We start from the raw sequence: 6,000 nt of genomic DNA, 5'->3' as shown, positions 1-6,000 counted from the left end.
ATTTTATTGCTAAAAACTTTCAAAGTCAATTATTTTAGAGTCGTTTTTGTAACTGCAATCTAAATAATATACGTTTTAAATTATTTAAACAACATAATAAGGATTTTATATGTAGAATTTAATTGCAAGAAAAAAAAATTTTATAATTACAATACCGTTACTACTCCTTATTTTGTATATATACATAAATACTCAAAAAAAGAAAAAATTTGTTAGAATGAAATTCGAAAAAAAAAATTTATACAAAATTACATTTTTTAGTCAAATGTGAATAGGGAAATTCATTTAAAGCAAATATTTTGGAACTAATTCGAATATAGCAAAGAAATTCTTAAACATCTTGCATTGTATAATTGTTATCGGATATAAAAATCTTTAGCTCATTTTTAACAACTAAAATTGCAAAAAAATGTTCAATAATAAAGTTGGGTCAAACCAATGGTTTGTATTGTAGCACTTTTCCCTTCAGCAAGTGAAAATTCTGCTTTTAAATACTGTCTATGTATATCCACCACACTATTTAAATTATTTTCATTCATATACAAAACTATTCCTAAGATTGCATATATTTAGGATGAACGATTTATGCAGTCTTTGAAATAAAGCAAAAATTAATATAAAGTGGGGTTAACATAATGCTCGATTTTAAGGGTTAATTTTGTGAGTTAAGAAAAATAATTATATTTTTTTATGTCATGGAATTCACCGTTAGCTTTTTGTGTCTATAGAAATTTGAAAAAGCTTGCGGTTTCGGAAATATAAGGTGTCAAAAATTCAAATTTTACACATTTCAAGAGGTAATAACTTGAGAGGGGATAGAGATGGAAAAAAATTTTCTTCTAACGAAATAATTTATTTCTTAATGTCTAAAATCCCCTAAAATTTCAAACTTCTACAGACTGGGGTCTAGAAGAAAAACGACATCAAAAATTTGGAAAAAAGGGACTTTAGATGACGGTAAATTTGAACGGCCATTTTGTTTTTCTAAAGTTAAACTATACTGTACTGCGATAGGGGAAGCAAGCTATCGTCTTTCTGCGTTTGCAAAATTTGAAAAATGTTAATGGTTTCATTGCAACAAATAGTTAAAAAGTAGTAGAAGTTTGTAGAAGTTTCGTAAACAGACACACGAACAGACGGACGGACGGACAAAGGGAATCTAGTAAGCACTATTTTTCAAAAATTTTTTAGAAAAGTGTTAGAAATTAAATTGATTTTAATCCATAAATTTACGGTATAAAATTCTATATACGATATACGATAACAATCAAAGTTCTTTGTTGGTTAATTTCCTAGACGGTTATCAATCTGACGATCTTGTCAATCAAGTCAATCACTTTCATTATTTGGAAACGATAGTAATAAGCAGTTAAAATACTCAATTAGAACTAGAATTCATGACATCCATAACTTTTATAATTGGAAACGATAAAAAAATTTGCAAAAGCGCCGAATTTTAATATTTAAAGTTATACACATAAGAAAGAATTATAAAATAATTGAAAGTTTTTCTGTTATCACAGATATTGTTAAGTATACCCGTACATGAAAAAAAAAATTCCTACAAGAGCATATTTACTTAAAAAGTTTTGTTTTCCTCTTATTGCTTCAGATAAAAAATTACATAGAAAAAGTATTTTGACTGCTATTGAAATTTCATACGATACTTTTTCTCATATCTATTGTACAATTGAATGAAGATTATTTATTCATACTATTAAAACGATATAAATTTCAATGTATCGTTCACACCTTGTCTGTTTATAAAACAAATTAAATGGATTTAAGTCAGTCATACTTCTTAAACATGTAAACGGCTTAAAAACACGGTTTATTTCATGATTCTCCAATCATTTCTTACTTATATTCTTAACGTACTAACATAAATGAAGTTGGATTTATAACCCATTATCGGTCATTGTCATATAACCTATATCCTTTCTCCATACATAGCACAATGGTCGTTTATTGTTTTCAGACTGCAATTACTTATGATAAATTGAATAATGTAAATTAATAAAATTAACAAAAACAAGTAAAAACGTTTCAGTCGGTATAAACCGATTGAATTATACCCTGCACCTTTCGTTGTTGTATAGCAATTACTCAAACCTGTGAAACCATTCTATAGAAATTTCACGGATATGTCTGATTTATAACTGGACACACAACTGCCAAGTTTCATGAATCTGACTTTATTTTTTCAAATATTTAAACTTTTGGACTTGTATGGGAGCTACTCGTAGCTGTAGAGCAATTCAACAAAAACTTCAGAAATATATCTGACCTTTAATTCGACACACAACTGCTAAGTTTCATGAATCTGACTTTATTATTTTTCCAAAAATTTAAAATAAGCTTTTGGAGTTGTATGGCAAGTACCCGAACCTGTCAAGCAATTCCATCAAAACTTCAGAAATATGTCTGACCTATAATTGGACACACGACTGCCAAGTTTCATGAATCTGAATTTATTATTTTTCCGAATATAAAAAATTTGCTGTTGGAGTTGTATAGCAGCCACCCGAATCGGTGCAGCTATCCCATTATAATTCTTAGAGCATGTGTAGAATATAATTGGACACATGTATACAAAATTTTATATTTATAACTTTATTAGTTTTTGAAATATTTAAAATAAACTCTTTGAGTTGTATGGCAGCTACCCGAACCCGTTGTCCGAATTCGTCCAAATAACAATAGAGCTCGTCCTTAGCACAAAAGAAAAAAACTTGTGAAAGTTTGGTGTCGATTGCATTTTTCGTTTATGAGTTATCGTGCGATCGGACGGACGGACGGACGGACGGACAGGCGGACATGTCCATACCGCAGATGACTCCTTCAAGTAGTTACAAACTCCATACCAAAGTTAATATACCCTTCAAGAAGTGCAGGGTATAAAAAACTAAATTCTCATTCGCAAGCAAGGATTTTCCCAAATTGCTAATCAATTAACTACATACATACTTTGAAATACTCGTATTTCATATAATTTCAAGATTAAATGAAAAATTCTTGTCAAAACTGCAAGTATATAATTACTTCTCTTCTATAAAACTAATAAATTAAAATTTTTACCTTTGTTTTATATTTTAAGAAAATATTATTATTAGAAATTCTTCAATTAAAAATACTATATATTTATTTTAATTTAAAAATAATTTGTTTTCTTACATTATACATGGTGTTTCGCATAAGGCGGCAAATCAAGGATTATTCTTTGATCAATTTCCAGCAAAAATTGTTGGGGGGGGGGGGGGGTGGGGAGTCGTTTGCAGATATACTCGTTTTTATATGCTCGTGCAGGGAAATTCTGCTACTTTTTTTCAAAATGCTGTAAAACAAGTCTATTTGTACTACCCCTCCTCCTCCACGCTCTCATACAATTTTTTGGTGGGAATTGATTAAAAATTCATCCCTAATATTATTTCCCACCTTATGCAAATCACCCTGTATAAATCCTGAAAGTAGAAAAAAATAATCACTCAATTTGTTAGTCTAGAATTTTAGATATTAAAGGAGATTTAAAGTATTTTATCCATTCTGAAACAAAACAAAATTTTCTAAAATGAAGAGATAAAGTGTTATTAACTTTTATCTTCAATTCAAATGAAAATTGTATCCTTATGAAAAATATAAACCATATATAAACTTACCACAAGATTTTAAGTGAAAATACTTTCAAACTTTTTTTTTTCTTTATGAATTTTTCACACAATAGAAAAAATTTTTCTCATTCTTTGATATCAAAAGTATCAGAAAATTTTTCACTTGAATTTTGTTGAGTTGATCTTTACCTCTTTAAATCTTGTTATCTATGTACTTGAGATTTATTTTATATAATGATATCGTAATTTATAAAGCTAATTTTCTCAATTTTTATAATGTTAATCTATTTCTAAATGAGAATTGTTAAAAAAATAATAATAGTTAATTTTCCGAAAAAAAAAACAACGAGAAATTTTATTCATTGAAAATTGTTTTGAATAATCGAAATTTCTTTAAGGGTTATAGAATGTCCTGGACCATATTTATTATGCAAAGAAAAATAAAAGAAATTAACAAACTTTTCTTAAAAAGTTGCTTAAATTTTTGCTGAGTATTAACATCCGAAAAATGTTCCTTCGCATAAATTCTTCAATGTTATAGGAAAAAAAATTTACTTAAAAGTTTTTTTAAATAGTTTTTTCTCAAAGGCAATATTTTCATTTTGGGTGTTATAATAAAAAAAATCAAGTCAAAATAAAGAAAAAATTTAAAAGCCCAAAATGTTAGTAAAAATTTATACTGTCTTTAAAAATCTTACACAGCAAATTTTAAGAAAATTCTGAAGAATTTTAAAAAGAAAAGGATTCTATATATTTGGTGTGACAAGAAAATCTGATATTAACAAAAATTTTTCGCATCAAGATAAAATTTTCAATAAATCTTTTCAAAAATCGAAAATATAATTTGATATACCTTCCAAGTTGCAACGGAAAACCACGAACGTTACACGTTCTGAATTACGATGCAAAATTTAATATGATCCGAGTTACATGCTGATAATACAAAACAGGAGCTTATAGCATAAATTATTTTTTTTGGTTGGCGTTTGTTTTTTCATACTTGAGCTGTTAACTTTCAATTTATAAACGACATTATTTTCTATTTGCAAAACAAAAATTTATCAGCATTGTTCATGACAGCTGTATTATATTTACAATTAAGATGTCACAGAATACGTTAAGCACAATTCATTTAACACATTTCAATTCACAATCATGACTAATAATAAAACGTATTTTGCTTCTCTTAAAAAAATATTGACATAATAATTAATAAGATAATTCTGCCCATAAAACAATTAGTGAAATACTGTTAAAAACTCTTAAAAATTCCGACTTTGTAATTAAAGTATTTATTTGCTAAAATTTAAAAGCATCTTTATTTAGCTATGTATAGAATCAAAGGAACTGTGATGAAAAGTAGTCTAATTGAAAAAAAATCTAATATATACCAAGTTAACTACAAATTTTTTATTTACCATATTCATTCTTTTTTAGAAAAGCAGCAAAAAATTTCGATTCTTCATTTACAACTCAAATTTTCCATTTTAAATTCGTCAAATAATGTACTAAATTTCTTCTTCATATTCCTTGACATTAAATCAGGAAATTTCACTAAAATTATGAAATTTTAAAATTTCCATTAAAGTAAATCAAACAATAAAAAATATTAAAGTTAAGGTCAAGCCTATAAGGTTTCATCAATGGTTTATAAAATAAAATTTTTAACTTTAACAGATGAAAATACTGCTTTTAAAAATAATCTATGTATACCTATATTACACTACACTAAAATTACCTTCATTCATAAATCAAAATATTTAAAATTATTGCATACACTTAGGATGAAATAAAAAAAAGGATGAATTGCGTAAGTTAAGATAAATAACTATAATTTTTGATGGCATGGTATTTACTGTTATCTTCCTACGTTTATAGAAATTCCGGAGATCCTGCTGTTTCGGAGATATAAGATGCAAAAATATCAAAATTTTCAGATTTTAAAATCGCAGGGCGATAACTTGAAAGAAAATCGAGGTGAAAAATAATTTTCTTCTAACGAAATAAACTGCTTGCTAGAATCTAAAAGTATTTAAAATTTCAGACTCCTACAACTTATCGTCTATTATAAATCGTCTATTAAAAATTTTTATTATTTTAGGGGTTATATCTTTTAGAGGGGATGAGATAGTTAAAAATTTTCTTCCACAGAAATGAGTTTTAAGTAGAGATCTATTTGTAATGCCAGCTTTCCATCTCAAAGGATGTTGAAGTTTTGTAAACAGACACAAGAACGGACGCAGTGAAACCAATAAGCACTATTTTTCAAAATTAATTGGAAAACAAAGAATGTCAAAAAATTGTGAATCGATTTGTTTAATTCTTCCTTCAACAACTGAAAAATGTTGGTAATCCCGAAAAATGTTGCGAAGCCTTGATTTTAACAAATAAA

The sequence above is a fragment of the Condylostylus longicornis genome, unplaced genomic scaffold (genome assembly GCF_029603195.1).
Source record: "Condylostylus longicornis isolate FDR11 unplaced genomic scaffold, ASM2960319v2 ptg000001l, whole genome shotgun sequence".
Lineage (NCBI taxonomy): Eukaryota > Metazoa > Arthropoda > Insecta > Diptera > Dolichopodidae > Condylostylus > Condylostylus longicornis.
Note: the sequence above shows the minus strand (reverse complement) of the source record.